The 20524-nt window shown below is 32.8% G+C and overlaps 1 long non-coding RNA gene across 3 annotated transcripts; it reads right to left on the minus strand.

The window, feature by feature from the left end:
- Positions 1-240: 240 nt before the first annotated feature.
- LOC114312862 (uncharacterized) lies at positions 241-20524 on the minus strand. Of its 3 annotated transcripts, none has more exons than XR_014340376.1 (4): positions 20139-20524; positions 16807-16903; positions 13637-16336; positions 241-976 (listed from the first exon to the last, which is right to left on the minus strand). It is a non-coding gene; the product is annotated as an uncharacterized LOC114312862 (long non-coding RNA). The 3 variants fall into 3 exon arrangements; XR_014340377.1 differs by lacking the exon at positions 241-976 and adding an exon at positions 4268-4591; XR_014340375.1 differs by lacking the exon at positions 241-976 and adding an exon at positions 4268-11888.

Here is a 20524-nt window from a genome sequence, read left to right on the forward strand (position 1 = left end):
TTTCCCAGAAAACATAAAACATAAAACAAATGTCAGTTAGTAGCATTAATAGTGGAAATTTTTAATTCATACAATTAGTGTAGAATTGATTATTGCTACAAAAAATAAAAAAAATAAAAAAATTCATCTTTGCTAGATAGAATATTCATCAAAATCTAATTCAAATAATATAATCAAACATAGAACTGTAAGTCATATAGATATCTTAATCTTATATTATAATTTACTCAATCAAACATACCCAAAAGGTAAATCACGCTAACGCCTTTATATTAAGAAAATTTTCATGAAGGAATCTAAAACATTTACACATATTTAAAAACAAAAAAGAAAAAAAACAAAAAAAAAATATTGCTATTTGATTCTATCTTTCTTCTTACCCCACCTCTGTGTTTTGGAAAATTCTATTTGCACACCAATACTTCTCTCAGGACACACTATCACTCTAATCTTTTTAATTACATTTTTATTCCATAATCATATTACATTTTTGTCCGTCAAGTAAATCCACTCTATTTCTCAATACACACTAATCCACAACCACCCCGCCATTACTATGATGCTTTGCCACCATCACCGTTGAAACCCATTCATTCATTCCCTTTCACAGCCTAATTGTTGCCCGAGGACTGTGGGATGCTTTGGGGGATACTTGTGACGCCCCAAAATTTAAGGACGTCATAATAAGATTTCAAGCGTAAAACTAACTTTCTTAATTAAGAACTCCTCATCAATGTTGCCACCAACTTTACCAGCATCCATTAATTAACAACCCAGAAATTAAAATTTCTTTAATTACAACTCCAATAAAATCTTAAAACTTAGTCATAGTTCATAAAAAAATAAAAATAAAAATAAAAATAAAATAAAATAAACACTTAGAAAAATAGTTCATGAAACTTGGGTACTCTTTAAGCTAACCAAGGCTAGATGACGCCTTGCAAGGCCTCGGTGTTTCCTTCGATTTCTTTGGTACCTAGCATAAAACGCCAGGGTAACGGAAATGCCAATGAGCGATGAGCTCAATAAGATACTACAACCCAAAAATACCCATCACAATAATAATACTCACAATTAATGAATATTGTGTAGTAACAGAATAACAAACAACATTTAATAAGCATAACATGAACGCTATCAGTTGAAATAATAACAATAGATAATAAGAACAATGGCAAGCAGAAACAGTATTTCATCCTAAGAAAAACGCCAACTTTTCTTTTAGATTCACATAGATTTAGTTTATTAAATAAGTTTAAGTAACTCCCCGTGGAGCACTATCTCCACTCAACCACTAAGCAACGGCCACGGGCAATTCTGACTCCCCCTTAGTCAAATATTCAAATGTTACTTGCTGTAACTACCAATGATGCCCACGCACTAGGGTTGCGTACCCGAGTCATGATATCACGGTCTGTTCTAAGGGAACGGTCTATCCCAAAGGAACGGTCTATGTTGTGACACCCACACCACTAACCTTATATCGCCTATACCGATAAGAGCCGAAATACCTTCTCGTGCCATGTTAGGGTTCGCAACTCACTTGCGCAAGACTCTAAAACGGGCTTACCCCATCACTTTTAAACTTAATGCACCGGTTCAATTTCGTGTTTCTTTACTTTTCGAATTCACAATAATTCAAAGTTTCATCACCAACAATGTTATACCAACTCATTAAAATTCCCAACATAAAATATTACACGTCACATAATAATAAATCAATGTACAAAATTTAAATAAACAATTAATTTAAACCATGATATGAAATAATAATTTAGACAAAGAAAATAAACCATAATCACACACATGCATATAATCACACACATGTATGGATTTTTAATTTACAAGATTAGACTAGCATAATATTAAATAAACCATAATACACCCATACATGGATTACTAATTTACAATATTTAATGAATTAGACTAACACAATAATTAATTTTTTATCCAAATAATTAACTGAAGTAATGATTTTAAACCTGCCCAAAAATTTTCAGGATATACCTTTGGTAATAAAAATTATAAATAAATTATTTACGCAATTCTAAAATTCGTAAAAATCTATAGAGTATTCAATAAACATGTTTAGGTCATTTTTCAAAAAGAATTTCGCAAAAATAAGTTAAAAATAATTCTGTAAAATTTCCAGAAATTTCATGACACAAATTTATCATATTTTCTTAAATTAACTCCATACTTAAATTCATAAATCAATTCCATAATATAAAAATTTATTATGAAACTAGACTTCTCAAATTTCATTTTTTATTTATAAATTACCATATTTGGTTTAATATAAAAATTTTAATAATTTTTCAAACACATAATAAAGTCTGCCTATAGTTCTAGGTTTGGTTAAAATTTTGTATAAATTCGTACAAAACTCAATAATTGTTGCAAAAATTTCTGGATGAAGTAGACATCATTCTAAACAACTTTGTAGAAGAAATCATTCCAAAATTTTGAGTATAAAATTGTCTAAAAATTTGTACAACTTTCTGGCATATTTAAGGGCCAAATAAAATCTTCAATAATCTTTTTAATGACATAAACTACACATGCAAGTCCAAATTCCACAATATTATCATGATTTTAAGGCTACCAATATCTTCAAATATTTGATATATAAATCATAAATTTACATACAACTATAAATAAAATTCTATGTACAAGTTTAGTCATTTTATCATATGAATAAAATTTAAAAATTTCAACAATTAAAAAAAAAAATGAGAGGGTTAAGAAGGTTTTCTTACTTAATAATAAGATGATGAAATGATAGAAAATTTTAACTTCCTTAATCTCCCACTCTTCTTCTTCTCATACTCAACTTAGCTGCTTCATAGATTTCTTTTTCTTCTTTTCTTTACCGAATGCAAGCATGCATATATATATATATATATATACAATACTTGCTGAGCCCGCCTCTCTCTCTCTCTCTCTCTCTCTCTCTCTCTCTCTCTCTCTCTCTCTCTCTCTCTCTCTCTCTCTCTCTCTCATCATTCTATCTAGTCATTTCGTATATCTCAATTCCAAGAAGCATGATGTAGCTATAGTCCCTATATGGCATACATGCAAATATGTGGCATTCACTGCCACAGAAAATCTAAAATTTCAATTTTTTTTTATTTTATTAAAATTAATACACTAAGATTTTTAACTAAGTTATTTAACAAAGATAATTATCATGCTGAATCCTTATTAAAATAATTTATAAACAACAAATATTAAACATCCATAAAATTATTATTCTTAATAATGTCTTTGTTAGTGATTGTATTGGGTTAATTTGAAACTAACTTATACATGAATATATATTTTAGATAGAATCCGGGTATAATTAATTTATTTATTTATTTATTTTCTTTTAAGAATAATTAAATATGGGTTCTCACAATACTTGAGTCCGCCCAACAATTTGGACTCCTGATCTCCTAATCTAATCTCACAAGTGCAATGTGAAACACAAATGAGAATCTAGATCCGGCAATTTGTAAAGAAAATCCATTGTATTGCAAAATCTTCGCCAAAAATAGACTAAATCACTAGATTTCATAGTCGCCACCTAATCTTTTAAAAAAACTAGAAAACTCGTGACTCGTGCCAAAGGCCACTATCCGTCATAACCAAAGTGTCTCAGTTCGGGAACTTAGGTATGAAAGGGAAATGTTATGAATTGAACATTCTCGCTCACTCGATCAAAAGATCAACCTCTACTAAGTCATGATATGAGTTTTGTAGTCTTCATATGTTCATATTCCGATTTTAATAATGCTAACAATACTATGTGAAGTACGCAATTATAGATTGTGTCATTCATTTTAGTTATGCTTTGATTTCATGCATTTTGAAAGGATTTTGAATAAATGTACGACTCCAAAAAAAAAAATTTGAGCTTACATGCATATCTATCAATGTCATTCCAATATAAGCAACACAACTTTCATCCATTGGTAGCCAAAGAGGTATATCACTGAAGCACATAACCACATGGTAGGATGCTAGACAAAATAAAATAACATATACAACTAGGATGCTAAAATAGTAAGTGCTCATTTGGCATTTATCTATGGCAAGCCCAAAGTAATATGCTATATACACATGCATGATCCTATATAAAATAGCTAATGCAATACACCCACAAAATGCAGCTAAGGACTTGGTTGCTAACGAGTGACATGTGTATCATCTCATGGCATAAGGTAGCGCAGAAAAACATCTTAAATTTGATAAATTCCACAAATGTAAATGCACTGAATTAGTATGCATAAAAATGGATTCACTTGGATATGATAAATAAAACACGGTGCTTTACAACATATATGGAAAGCATACAAATAAAAGAGCTAGAAAGACATGGAGTTGGGAGTTATTTACAACAATAAGTTAATAGAAGACGTGGAGTTGGGAGTTATTACAACAGATAAATAAATAGAAGACATGGGATTAGAAGTTATTATAACAATGAATTGACTCAGCCAAATTAAGTTGAATCTAACAAATCACGGGATAAAAGCAAATAAATTATAAACAACAGCCTCATACTCTAGGAGATCATCCTTCAGAAGCTGCTCTGTTCTGCTTGGTTCTGCTTAGAGAAATATAAGTCAACCGAATGAAAGTTTTGTTGGCCGAATGGTTTCTCTGCCGGCCAGATAAATAATTCGAGAGAAAATTTGTTTTGCGCAATAGAGCTAAAATAGAACAACAACTTCTAAAAGGATTCTCATCTTTTCTACCTCTTCCTCTTACAAATACACTCAAGAATGAGGTAGAGGGGCCTAACCCATAATTAGCAACACAAAAAGCCACCAATTCATCAAATGAAATAAAAAACTGAGGTTGGAAGAAATTCAAACCCAAGAAATGAATGGAAACCCACAATCATCTCTTTGTGAATAGGGGCACATTAATACCCAAATTCATGCTATTTATAGGAGAGTAGATTAATGTCCATTATTTCTTCGTGAAAGCCTTGTTTTGAAAGAAAGAGATTCATCAAAGAATGTTAAAAACTCCACTTCTACCCATGGAATAGGGATGTTTCCATCCCTTTCCATGTTCAAGATAGATTGAGAAGAGAATTTTTGACCAAAAGCCTCTTACTTTACTACCAAAAGAACAACAAAATGAAAGTCCACAACTCTCCCAACACTAAATCCTAAGACTCACCCAACTAGCTCCATGCCACAACCACAACTACTTATTGGAATTGAAGCATATGAATCAACATGCGTGGATGAATAGGCAGATGGTGAGAAAGTGAGTGAAAAATAAAAGAAATTACACTACATAATCAAACTTGTAGATGGGTGGCTACTTTCTAACTCCTAACCACATCCACAAGGTTTCACTTTACATATCTATATACAACAACAATGGGTTAAATCCTACAAATCAAGGACAAGCACGCAAAAGTACAAGAAAATAAAGGAGACAATCAACTCAATGTATGGGTGGCGATATCCTAGTTCTCCCCACATTCATGAGTACTCACCACATGATTTACAACAAGTTAACAATGAAATATAGAGCTTATAGATAAGGAAAGAAAGAGAGAAGATGAAAAACGTTGAAAATTCTTGGTTGTCAAACCCCTTTCTTAGCACCCTCAAGATCTCTTACTGTGGCTTAGGATCTTCAGCAAGAAGCTTAAAGTTAAGCTGTAATGGTGTTTGAAAACTAGAGGTGAGAGGAGAGGTAGGGTGATGAGCTCTCAAAAACAAGTCTCTTGACCTTTGAAAATTTTGTAACCCTTGAGAAAGAAGTTTGGTCATGTATTTGTAGACTTGAGTCGTCAAAATATCTAAGATATTTGTAGAAAATTCACACAAAAAAAGAGTCAAAATTATCGAAAATGCTTTGTACCCGAACATTTCAACATGCCATACTATTATTCATCCAGCCGACTATATTTTTCATCCGATCATGAGTTGTTGTATGGCCGGATGAAAAATATACCATTAGATCAATAGGGTAAAGCTAACATGATTTGAAAGAAAAAACAAGTATTTCAGAAAATTTCACAATTTCTATTCATTCCCACTATATCTTTCGCTCGATCTACTCAAAAAGACAATGTTTATGGATTGAAAAGGCAAGCCTTGGGACTTATAGAAATATTTGGAACTGCGCAACTAAATGTATTGTGAAAAATATAATTTGGCCAAAACAGGTGTAAGATTGGAATTAAAGCCTGAGTTCGAACTTCTTGCTGAAGAATTCGCAAGATTAGCACATCTTTACTTTCATCATCGGATGTTCGAAAAAGAGCACGCTGATTAAAATGGGATGTCTACAAGGACCTATGACCAATATGGTCACAGTTCCACCCCTAGTGATCCCTTTCCTTGCCTCAAATTCCCTACTGCAACCCCCGTAACCCCTAACCAGCTACGTTTCCAAGACTACCAACCAATGTTTTACCATTAAGCAAACTAGAAAAAGAACCGGGTCAAGGGTCAGTGGTTCAGCTGTAGTGTTAACCGAAATTAAATTATGATGTCATAATTACGTTAAAAAAATATTAATAATTATGCGTAAATAAAATATAGCTATTAAAATTTTAAAAAAAATAGTTGTGTTATCAATTTAATTTTAATTCAAGATTTAAAATGTTAATAACATAAAAACAATGATGTAAATAATATGTCTCCAATTACGACTTAAGATTAGTTGCCTTGGTAGTAGGAGGTTATCTACTGCGTTTGAATCTCATGCTCAATCCTCGGCAACAACATTTTTTAGCGAAGCATGAGATGTATCAACCTAGCGCCGATTGATGTGAATTGTGCCTTGTTCAACCACACATTTAAGTGGGTTTTTTTTAAAAAAAAAGATCAGTTATTAGAAGAGTCTGGTTTTAAGGGTTGATTCGAATTGAAACCTGGACCTATCATTTAGACCTCCCCTTTCACATTGCGACCCAGTTCCTCTACTGTGTGATCCAACTATCACCCACCCGTACAAGAGAAAGAGACAGAGAGAAAACCCAAATATAAGGTTTGAAGAGAAGAAAACCCATATCTAAGGTTTGAAGAGACAAAGAAGAAGAAGAGAAAGTTGGGGGTGGAAATAGAGGGAAAGAGAAGATAGTTACAAATAAGCAGCGCCAAAGGATTGAAGAGGGGCAACGGGGGTGGAGCTTGTAGCAGTTACGACGGGGAAGAGTATAGAAATGAAGTAAGTTGTTGTGGAAGTAGATGGAATTGACAAGAGGGCGCGGCGGCCAAAGGGGATTAAGAGAGGCGACAGTAACAAATTTTTGACATGGCGACAATGGCAGTAGTGGTGAAGTTAGGGTTAAGGTTAGGGTTGGAATTTGAAAAAATATGGATATTTTGGATATTTGAAATTGATGGTGTACATCGAGCAAAAATCAAAATTGTGTTGTGTATTGAGGTAATCTGTGGTTTGTAAATAGAATTGCCTTTTTTTTTTCTTTTTCTTTTTTTCAAGTTTACTCTTAAACATAAAATTTCATTTTACCCCATCCCTAACATCTCCAACCCTAATTTTCTAAACTCGAACCCCACCATCACTCCATTCTCATTCTACTAAACATCACCATTACCTTAGGTCATTACAACCACTCCATTCCCATCTCAAACCACACCTTCTGGGGGTTCTTCTTACCACCCCCAATCAATGTCTTTTCTTCTCACCTCTATAATTTCCTAGCCCTTCTCGTTAACCCTTAACATCGGCCAACAAGCTCTTCCACGACTATGAATGAGAGAGGACAACAGATAGAGAATGGTGGAGTGACGTTTGTAATGAAGAGGGTCACTGGAAGGGGAGGATAAATAGATGTAAACACCCATTTTCACCGTCCATAATTGTTGGCCCTACTTGGAAAATGCTACCCTATGATGAACTCGAGTGATTGGGAACTTTTGATTTGCCAGGTTAAATCCACTAAGATTTACTTTAGGCTATCAAAACATCCCTAACAAACCATTCTTAGCCAATTTGAACCACATTGGACCGTCAAGGTTCAATTCTTTTCTATTCTTTCTTGACTTGTACATGCTATTCTCTCGGGAAGAAAAAAATTACAATTTTCTTATGTAAATTATCACACATATATCCCATAACTCATATTAAATAAATAGTAGAAAACCCTTACCTCAAACAAGAATATGAAGAAAAATTCACTAACAGATTAGATGCAACTAAAAAGTTAAAAAACAAAAAAAATATACTAAAAAAATGAAAAAAAAAATAAAAAAAAAAAAAATAAACCACTAAAAACAATCAAAAGCATTCCTAGAAGGTTTTCTTGAAGTAGATAAAACGACAACATTGCTAGGAGGTTTTCTCATCTTTTCACTCATTCCAACTTTCTGCACTTGTTTCTTTTGAAATAGATCAACATTTTAGAAAGCACAAAGTAACAAATTGATGAAAAGGCAAATTACACTAACAGTCTCTATAGTTTGGGGCACATGTCAATTTAGTCCCTAGCTTTTCAATTGTGACACATTTGACTTTGAATTTAAATCTTATTTCAAATAAGGATAATTGAAAACTATTGTTACATTTCAAAGACAAAATCATCAATTTGATAAATATAAACTAATTTGACAAAAATATCAAAAAAAAAATATTTTTAAATTTTTAAAAATTATTTTTCCCCACCAACGATAAAATTATGTAAAACTGATAAATCTTTTACGTATTTATTTATTTATTTACCAAATTAATTTTTATTATGTATTTGGATGATAATCATGTAATGAGTGATTGTTGGACTTTTAATGTGTAATTGATATATTTAATATATGAAATGTTTTTAGTTTTGAATTTTTTTATTTAATGAATTGGTTTAATAATGATATCAAAATTATCGGCATATTTGACTTTTGAAAAAATAAAAACTAATTTAATTGAAATAAAAATAACCCACTACAAGAAATTAACTTTTTAGGGACAAATTTATTCCGTTCCTCAAAGTGTAATATTTTTTGGGAAAAACTTTAGCCAACTAATTTCTTCCGTCGCGAAGTTTGTCCCCAATGGCCCGTCCGGAAAAGCCAAAAAATGACTTTTAGAGACAATTTTGCATTAGTCACTATAAATAGACTTTTAGAGACAAAAATGTGTGGTTGCAAAAAAGTTTTGATTTTGAAACAACCAAAATTTGTCTCTAAAAGTCTAATTATAGTGACAACACAAATTGGTGTCTAAAAGTTTTAATTTTTGGGACAAATGAAAGTGGTATCTAAAAGTTTTAGTTTTTGGGACAAATGAGAGTGGTGGCTAAAAGTTTGTCTTTAGGACAAATGAAAGTGGTGGTTAAAAGTTTTAGTTTTGCAAGCAATTGAATGTGGTGTGTAAAGGTTAAATTTTATTTAAGACAACTAAAATTAGTCTCTAAAAGTTTGATAATCTTTTTTTTTTTTTTTTTTTTGCTTTTTGATTTTGTAGCAATTATTCTAAAAATACTAGTTTGAACATCAACTTATATTCCTTTCTTGATTTCTCAACAACCAAATAAAAAATATCAAACATATCACCAGACCATCTACTCATCTCCAAATTAAAATACAACTACACCCAAAAAAAAAAAAAAATGTTCATCGCATTCAATGACAAACAGATACCATGCTTTGATTCATTAGTACGTAATATCTTGATTTTATATCATAAACTAATAGAGATTTCAAAAGTATCATTTCCAATTTATAAGGCTAGTGCCATAAGCATTGTTTGTAGCATTCAACTATTCAATGAACAAATTGTAATTGGAATTATATCTACCTACATAACAAAACAACTCATCGCATCTTTTTCTCAAGGACTTCGTTGAAATGGCATTCGAAATCTAGCAGAGAGCTACCAAGCTTCAAATCGATGCAAGCTTGCAGGACATGTATAAAACTGAGATCTTAGACCAAACTTGCAGGACATGATAACAAGAAACATTGAAAACATAATGCTTCCTCAAACCCCCACTCCCAAAAAAAAGACAAGAGAGCAGTGAAGAAATTTAAAAAGAAAAACATCCCCAAGCTAAAAGATTAAGAATAAAGATTTATAAAATAAAAAATATGGATTCCTTGAATATAGCCAAGATCACAATTGCCAAGATGAATATAGCTCTCCACCAAATCTAACTACTTCATGACGATATATGGATATTTATTGATAACAAAAAAAATAACAAAGAAAGGTAATTCAGGAAATTCCACCTCAATTCTGCACTTTTTTCCAACAAGTCAGGGGGCCTTCTCCTGGTGATTTTCTCATTTATATGATTCAGAATCTTCTCATTTGAGAACTTTTATATTTCTTTCTCACTGTGCCTAATAATATCCACTGGACTAAAAGTACTCGGAAATTGGAAAGATAATAAAGAATTAACATTGACACTCTGTTTTGGCTAAAAACATTTTTCAAAAAACAAGCTTATCTAGTATAAAGACCAGTTCTAATGCCTAGGAATTTGTAATGGTGGCAGCTTATGCATGGTTGAAGTGTGAAAGGGAAGAAGACAAAGATTGTTACGCAGTCCTCCGAGCAGCAAACATCATTGGCCACAAGGGTACAAGGTTCGGTGTCGAAAATTGCCATGTTCGGCTCAGCCTCCTCAGAAGCCAAAATGACTGAGTTATTACTAAACCGATTAAGAAAATTGGTCTCAGAGAAAGATGGAGCTAAAATCATGTGAATTGTGAAGAATGAAGATCATAATCAATCGTCTATTGATTGTAAAACAGAATAATTTTTCCAAGTCATTTTATATTATTGTTGTTGACATCCTAAGAAGAGGGTCATGTCCATTGACCATTTTTTCAAAACAATGTTCATCTCTAATCTCATGCTGGTACAAAAAATTAGAGGTCTCTTTGTATAATAATCTCCTTTGCTTCCAAATATAAAGGATGCTCAGGTCCATTCGGTGTGTATTGATCCTTTTGTTTTCAAATATAAAAAGCGCTCAGGTCTATTCGGTGTGTATTCATTATTAAGTACCAACGAATTTAAGTATCACCGAATTCAGAGCACTTGTAATGAGTGAGGACCAAACCCAATCGGTTCCAAAGCAATTTCTTAAGACTGACTCAACTCATATAACAATTTAAGAAATAACAGGATAGATTTAACAACCGAGATTCAAATTAAGGAGATCATTTGTATGGAGCAATTAAGCAATAATGAAACAGGCAATATGCATTTACAGAATGCTATGTGTTAAAAGTGTCTTATGTCTTAATGCCAAAGGTATACAACAAATGTCATGTTCTTTCATTCTATATGATGTGCTATAATAAGAATATAAAACTGCATAGTACTAGAAAACAGTGAGGCTATTTGATTCTCACCATAATAGTACGCGGACAAAATGGTGATGCGCTCAGTTGGTTGAAATAAAACAATAATCAGTTTAGTGCAGAAAATGGTGTGATCAAACCAAAAATCTTTGATAATAATTTATAAATATCGGAACTTAGAGCACAATGAGATATCAAAAGTATAGGTTGCTCTCAAAGAAAACTCAACTAAAACAAGAACAGGCTATATAGCAGGCTACACAAGAGAGCATAAACAGATGAAATAACAGTCACAGATGTTGGGATAGAATCCAATCCATTTTGGCTGCAAACAGCAAATCTAAATTCTAATCAAACCTGTCCGGGTAAGAAAAACCATGGATCTAGGATCAGATGATTACCCCATAAATCATATAAAAAAAATGAAAAAAAACACCACCCAAAGGAGTGTTAGGCTCCTTGGTAGAACACAAGAAGTGCAGGCCTCCAGTTCAACATGAATCTGACATGCATCTCAACATAATGCAGGAGGTAAGAGCAAATATAGTTTGTATTTGACTCCTTCGTGGTATGAGTTTTGCTCAGTATAGTACTGTTATAGATTGTATCCTGTGATATGAAGGAAGATCGAGAATAGGGTACAGCCAATATCAATGAGGTACAAGTTTTAAGATATAAGCAAAAATTAAAGGTTTACTCAGAATTATCCCTCCTCATTCTTCATAATGTAGTCTCAATTCAAGGACATAATCCTAACTTCTCTTTTCTAGTGACACAAACCAACCAAAATATGTACACCTTTAAACTTTTTACGAAACTATGTGTAGAAAAATAGAAAGGTGATGTGACCCAAAAAACATAAAAAGATAAAAAGTGTGCATATATAGCACACCCCAAACAAACTCCTAATCACACAAGAAACACTAGAGATTAGTAGATGTAAAAGTAAATAAATAAAATAAAACAAAGGTTTCATAGCTTGATTACAGAGGGCCCATAACCATAATTATATAAAAATACTCTCATGTTAAAGGTAATTATCAGAATGAGATATTTATCAAAGTGGACATTATGATGAAATTTTGTCACTCCAATGAAGCACGCCTACATTAGAAGAGTTCAAACTTTGGATGAATGTATCCAAGTTTTTTAACATGTTATGAGAGCTGATTGTTAGGTGGTCTCACGAACCAAATCTCCACCTCACGATTGTTTCTCTTGTTGTCTAAATACATCTCCATCTATTGTCAATTAATTTTGGGTTGAATGTCTCCAAAAGTTTACGGTCACACGATGCCATTAAAGAGAGGCAACGAATCATGCTAAGGGAGCAGATAGTAAGCAGCACAAACTCTGTTAGTGCGGTAGTAGAATAAAGGTTCTATCCTATTTTGTGATTTTTTAAATGATTGATATTTAATTCTATCAAAGTTGAAGGTACAATAATCATTTTATTTTCCAACTCTCAAAGTCTCACCTTATCACTCTAATAAAAATCACTCTTGAACAAAATCCTTAAAATCTGTCTATTTCTTTATCTGCAAACTTATTCGGTAACAGCTCTAATGCAGTAATTAATCACTGTGGATGCTTTTAGACCTGGTAAATGAGGGTCAATCACCAAATCTAAGCCTAATCAATCACTATATATAAATATATAAGAATAGGAAGAAGTCAAAGAAGAAAGAATGAAATGTATGAATAAACCAAAATGGAATAAAGTGTGATTTAAAATATATATATATATATATATAAAGCACTTGGACATATGCTAAAAGCAGAAGTGTTGATTAGCCTACCACACAAGTGCTTCATAAATTTCCCTGCTGTAGTTGGTCATGGAAACAATGCAAACAAATATATATAATCTGACTACCACTAATCTCTATAATTTTTTAACCACCACTACCCTGGCACCAAAGCCTGTACATGTGAATATGTTATATATAAATCTCTAAATGTTCCTTCAAATCAGAAAAAGAATAGGTCCTATTCTTATATGCAAACAGAGTTTCTCAACAAGTTGACATAACTAAACGACATTATGCTGCATTTTTTCGAGGACAATCCACCTCAACTACCAAGTCAACATCGATAAGTATAGTTTTGGTTCAAACTTTGCATTAAATTTCATAGAAATCAACATCAAGCAAATAAACTTAGCCTAGATCATTAGGATTAGGTAAATTTGCAGCTTCACTTTACAGAAATCCTTTCCAGATGTTGACAAAAATATAACTATTTAACAAATAAATCCATGAACCAAAAAAAAAATGAACGACTACACTCAATAAGATCAAGAAAATCACAGATCGAAAACCAAATCTATGAGACTGAAATCGATAAATCGATCAAACCTGGATACTGAAATCGCTGTCGATAGATGAAATTGTCGTCGAGATCAGATTAAGGATTGAATCTCAGAAGCAATCAACAAAGAAATCCAGTGCATTCCGATATAGAAAGAAAGAAATCAACAAATCCAGTGCATTCGCGAGATAGAAAGAAAGCAATCAACAAAGGATTGAATCTCCAAAGCAATCAACAAATCGATTTGCGAGATAGAAAGAAATCCAGTGCATTCGCGAGAGAGAAAGAAAGGCTATTGCAGATTAGGGATTTGAGAGAGAGAGAGAGAGCAATTTATTATTTTAAATTCCCACTGTTTGAGTTCAAATGATGAATGTATAAAGGGAGATGCTATAGAGATTTAAATCTAGAGCTCTCATTTGAGCTCTAGTGATGTGTTTAAGTAATAAAAAAATAATAATAATAAGGCAAGGTATAAACATCATATCAGAAGGGTCCTATATTCCCATTAGAGTTATTAAAGCTCCTATATTAGAGCTCTAAAGCATTTTTGATGTATAAAATAAGAGAAAAGCTTCATGGCTTGAAAGTCTCTAGCTCGTGGCCCGAAACTAAGGCCTCGTTTGGAACCTTCTTTTTTAGTTAAAAAATTATTAAATTAGTTAAAAAATTAATAATTTATATTAAAAAATTAAAAATTTTCTTTTTTCTTTACTTTTTATACATCTTTTCGTAAAAAATTAAAAAATTATCCTAAACATATTATTTTTTTTTTTGTTCATATTTTAGCTAAACAGCCAAAAAATTACTAAATTAACCTGTTTCCAAACGAGGCCTAAGTCAAAATTGAGTCAAATATCTCTCATCTCTATGTTTTCTTTTTAACTCTATTCGAAGCCAAAACCTATTGAAACAGCAGCAACTCTCATCCTCTCCGTTCACTCTTATCTCTGCTCAGCAGATCTCTCATCCCAAATCTCTCATCCCAGAGCTCTGTCATCTCTCTCATCCCTCTCACCTCTAATCGCTCTCTAATCGATGACAAATGAGGACGAACGACAAGGAATCTGAGGTAAGCGTACGAGAAGACTCGGAATCTAAGGTAAACCTAAAATCCCAAATCTAGGGTTTATGTTTTAGCTTCAATGTTTGTAGAAATTAGTCGATTGTGACTATTGTTGCACAAATTAGTCGATTCCATAAATACCTTACAATGACCAATTTCGAAGACGGGTTCTATGTCTCGATTTATACCATTGAATCCCTTCGCAAGAAAATCGCTAGTCCGGTTGATGAAGGGTGTAACCAGAACCATTGGAAATATTTGCAATCTTATCTACATTTCTATCTGAGAAATTAGTTAATTTTTGTAAATATTTTTCATTTAAGCATTAAACTATAAATCCAAGCATTTGAAAATAATTAGGGGTTTTTTTTTAGAGTCCCTAGTATTAAGACTTTATAATAAAAAGGATATCTAATATTTTCATAATGTCTAAGGTCTCTCAATTTGATCTAGAGAAATTCTGGTCCAGAGAAATCCTGTCCAGAGAAATTCTCTCCAACTCAGAGAAATTCTCTGTTTCTCTCCAGAATTTCTCTGTAGAGAAAATTGAAATTTCTCTACAGGGGAGGAGGTCTTGGAAAAGAAAACAATACAAGCTACACCAAATTTGTAGATTCTTAGGAAGACGATAAACACCAGCCCAAAAATTACAAAGTCTTTCCAAAGTGAATACATGTACATACTAAATACAAACACATGGTAAATAACTAACATAATTCAAAAGGGGGAAAAAACAAATAATAGGATTTCCAAAGAAAATTTGATCCAGAGAATTTCTCTGGATTTCCAGACTGTTCAACAATATTGTGCCTATAGCTATCAAATTATTTTTGGTGGCTCTGGCATTTAGGGTTTATCTTGTTGTCAAACATCAGAGAAATTAGTTTTGGTTTTGTATTACAGTTTTGTTGTATGGTAAACATCTTGTTTCTGTTTCTCTCGATCAGAATTTCCTTTGTATTTTTTACCGAACCGGAGAAAATCCCTTTAAAACCTATATTAAATCATTTCAATACAACCACTGTAATTCAATTCAAGCTTCTTTAATAGCAACAACGGCACACAACAAAACTGTAATACAAAACTAGAAATCCATAGAAAATTCACACAAATTCCACATCTAGAGAAAATTTTGATCCAAAGAAATTCTAGAAAGACTAGAGAATTTCTCTGATGTTTTGCTACTGGGTTCAATGTTGTTTATTAATGTGGTTGAGAGAATTTTCTCTAGATCAAAATTTTCTCTGTATTTTTTACCGAACCAGAGAAAATCCCTGTAAAACCCACATTGAATCCATTTCAATACAACCACTACAATTGAATTCAAGCTCCTTCAATAACAACAATAGCACACAACAAAACTGTAATACAAAACTAGAAATCTAGAGAAAAATCACACAAATTCCATATCCAGAGAAAATTCTGAAAAGACTAGAGAATTTCTCTGATGTTTTGGTACTGGGTTCAATGTTGTTTGTTAATGTGGTTGAGAGTATTTTCTCTGGATCAAAATTTTCTCTGTATGGTTGCCACTGAAAACACCTGACTCCCTCAACTGCATTTCCTCTTCTTGTAATTTGTCTACATTATGCTTCTCCCTATAATGCTTATAAAACTCCTGTAATCGAGCAATATCTTGGCTTCTGTCTATGGTTCCACCCTCACTCTTTACAAGCTTTTGCTGGAAAATTTGTTGTGAATACATCCAAAAATATGTTATAGACAAACAGATATCTCGAAGAAAAGTAGAATTGCAATTCACACCAGTAAAGCCAAAGGAGTAGTTTACATTAATTATAAAAGTAAATATTAATATAACAAAATTTAAGTGCACCAGATATCTAAAAGGATTGAAGTCCAAACTGCAATATTCAAAAAAATAATGCCACATTACAAAACTCTCATACCACATGCTAAATGTCAATGCATACCAAAAATGAGAAAAGTCTGAAGTCTCCAAATTGAAATTCACATATTTGCACCAGCACCTTTGTAAACAAATGACTCAAGCACCAATTGTCGATGTTTATAAGAGTGTTATAGATCACATATCTTGTAAGACGTACACAGAAATGCACATGCCAGTATGCTGCTCTTGTTTTTTGTCACGTGATGCAACATATTCAATCATCTCAGCAAGTTAAGAGTTACCTTTATAACAGACATCAAACCAGTCTTGAACTGTAAAACACCTTTTCCTCACTATTAGGATCCAAATTTTGAGACAAGGAATAAGCATGCTCACATACTGCAGTGAAGCAACAAAAAGATAACAAATTCAGATAAGTTGAAAGGCTTCCATCAAATATAGCAAGGATATTGAAGAATAAATGCCCCAACAAGTAGCATAGACATAATGCGGTTCATATGGCCACTCAATATTTCAGCCTTGGATTTTAAAATATGTCTTCGTTGATAGTTACTGCTTGCGTCAACTAGATCACTATATCAGGTACCAATTGACACAATCACAATAGCAACAAATTGTGCTCGACTAAATCCAGTACCTTTGACACAACAGAGGAGGCAGCGTGCACTTACGATTACGCAGCTCAAGTGATACATGGAGTCGAGGTGAGAACCAATTTTGTTTACCCATCTCCACTACAAGAAATCATCTCAGTCCTCCATGAGAGACATGCCCAATCGAAGCTTTACTCTTTCTCCTCCTCTTCATGCCGGTGACTTTTTTGGTTCTTCTTTCAACATGCTTCTCTTGTCTAGACTATGTCTATTTACGATCAAATTTCATATATCCCCATTTGGGGACTTACTTTTTTAGCCAATTAGCCAAAAAGTTACTAAATTAGCCAAAAAACCAACAACTCATACCAAAAAGTCAAAGATTCTCTTTTCTCTCTACTTTTTGCACATCTTTTCGTAATTAGCCAAAAAATCATCCCAAACATACAAGTTTTTTTTACCTACCTTTTAGTCAAATAGCCAAAAATTTACTAAATTAGCATGTTCCCAAACGAGGCCTCAATCACTCTGGTTTTCAATCACATACTGGGTCTCTCTCTGTTTTGTTCTTCTAATGTCTCTGAAAGCTTTGCAGGTTTGTTTCTCACTCAACCCAAAATCGAAGATCATCAAGAGAGAGAGAGAGAGTGCTTACAGTGTCTTTGTGTGAGAGAGAAATGAGATTTGATTTGAGAGACTTAAATTTCTGTCATATATGAGTGTCGGATTGAGAGACCTTACACATCATAAAATACTATTGTGGATCTCTTTCATTACTAAAAATGGGAGAGGGACCTTAGACTAATTTTCCCAAATAATTATAAATAAATGATAAATTTGATAAATATTATTGTGTTAATATTTAAAAATAATCTGTGGTAGGTTAAAAATAATTATTTGATAATTATGTCTCTCCCTTTTCACTAAGAATACTAGCAGTTGCTGGGTAAATTAATTTGTATAGATTAAGAGGAGTCTGGTTTGTTGTTGATAGAGATGTGAAGCAATTCTTTGAATTTTTTTTATTCTTTTCATGTATCATTGTTGAGTGCAATAACAAAATTTATGTATTGTTTTTCATGTGGTCGGTTCATTTGTGTTCTTTAGTACCACCTACTTTTTGAATTTTTGGCTTCTGAAGTTGGTTTGCAGTTGTGTCCTTTTATCATTGTCCAGCCGAAGTAATAAGCTGCAAAAGTTGATCATGTTTGTCATGCTAACCCACAAGTTGATTATGTAGTTGGTCTTGATTTTACTCCAATCAACTTGCTAATAATCACTAACAAATTGAGGTGAAGCTTTCATAGTATTCGTAGTTGGTGTTTGACTTGGTTTAGCTTTTGTTGCAAACCTGAAGCTATAGCAAACCTGAAGCTTTCATAGTATTTTTTTTAGGTTTTTTTTTACTTGGTCCTGACTTTACTCATCGAAATTACTTCAAATGACGTTTGTTCTTTGTTTGCTTATCGAAATATGTAAGTATCTATTATAGAAATTGATCTTTTACTATTTACAAAGTCATTTCTGTGATTTGATTGACTAATTCTGATGCATTGTAGAGTCATAAGGAACACTGTAATTACTTCAAATTCGCAGATGAGGATGATGACGACACTAGCTCCACAATTCGTTCCAATGTTGGACTTCGGAAAGCTATAAGAACAAAAGAAAAATTAAACGATCTAAGGACTGAGTTAGGTAGAAGGCTTCAAAGGATGGAGAAGAACTTTAAGGCAATGATTTATGTCATTGTGTTTTGTTTGTTTTTGCAGTTTATCATGTAAATGACTGAGTTTGTTTGTTTCATGGATGTAATCAAAAATTTGTTTTGTATTTTGTATCTTTTTGTACCTAATGATGTAAATGACTGAGTTAGGTTTTGGGAAATTTCATGAATACCTACCCTATTTATTTTGTTTTGTATGTGGATGAGTTTGGATTGAATTGCTTTCATAGGGTACTAATGAATGTGAGCCTTCCAGGTTTTATTATTCAATTTTCCTAGAAATTAATAGAAATGTGACCCTAGTTTCAGAGCAACAGGTAGAAATGTGACCCTAGCCTTCCAGGTTTGAAAAATTCAGTTAGATTTTTGCATAGAACTGTGTTTGATCTTTTTGCTAATAAATGAACAGCTTCTTGAATATGTTGGCATTTTCAAAGATCATGAAGAAATATGATAAGGTATTTTTCTATCTCAAAACTTTGAATTCTCTTTCTATCTCAACAATCTGAATAATTATTTTTACTAAAGTTTTTGTTTATACCTAATTGTTGCAGAAACTTCAAGAAATGCATCAAAAGCTTACTTGAAAATGGTAGACAACTCTTACCTTGGCAGCTCTGATGAGGTCAATACATGGGCACTAATATGATTCAAGAAATAGTCATTTCAAGCTATAATATAAAACATAGTAGCTTTCTTAGGTGCTCTGGAAAAGAAAAGAAAACATTGAAAAATCTGATGATTCAATTCGGGAAATTAATTACAGGTGAATAAGCTTATGGACAGGGTTGAAGCTACATTCATTAAGCATTTTTCGAACTCAAATCGAAGTAAAGGGATGAACATCTTAAGACCAAAAGTGGAGAGAGAGGCATAGGATAACATTCTTAGGTAAGATTTCAACACTCCTTAAATGGTTCAGGTTCAGCCAAAAAAATTAAGAGGAAATTAAGACAAAAAAACTCAGGTTAAGCCAAGTTACAATACATCCATCCATTATAGCAGCAACTTAGCTGACCATTAAATCTCAATAAATGCAGCTTTTGTCAATTAACACAATCTTCACACAATTAAATCTATTTTTTTTTCTCAATTAACACATATTCGCGATGTACAAATTCAAAAGCCCCAATTTCTAATTCACAAATTCAAATCCAAACTAATATAAACTGAGATACAAATTCAAATCCAATTTCTGATTTATAGATTCAAATCTAAACTGATATAAAAAGCCCCAATTTCTAATTTACAAACCCAAAATCCAAACCCTAGGTACTGCGATGTTGGGACTTACCAGAGAGAGAGAGATGTTTTTCTGGTAGGTGATGAGAGTCCAAGGCACCAACGACAGCTCCAGTGATTTGATGACGACGATGTGGTGATGAGGGCTCCGGCAGTTTGATGAAGACGATAGAGAGAGCGTTGAGAGCGAACGAGAGGATGAGAGGGATAAGAGAAGAGAGAGCCTGAGCTGCTTGGGTTTGGGGTTTGAATAGGAGCGTGAGAGAGAGAGAGAGAGAGAGAGAGAGAGGGTGTGGCCACGAAGAGAGACAATGATTCGAGGCATTCAAGCCTCTAATTGTCGAGGCACCGAGCATTATGGGAGCGGAAAATGTTTGGGACCCATAAAAGAGGAGGCACCAAGCATTATGGGAGCGAAAAATGCTTGGGACCCATAAA

Source organism: Camellia sinensis, chromosome 9, assembly GCF_055761805.1.
Source record: "Camellia sinensis isolate YWXY chromosome 9, ASM5576180v1, whole genome shotgun sequence".
In the NCBI taxonomy this organism is placed as follows: domain Eukaryota; kingdom Viridiplantae; phylum Streptophyta; class Magnoliopsida; order Ericales; family Theaceae; genus Camellia; species Camellia sinensis.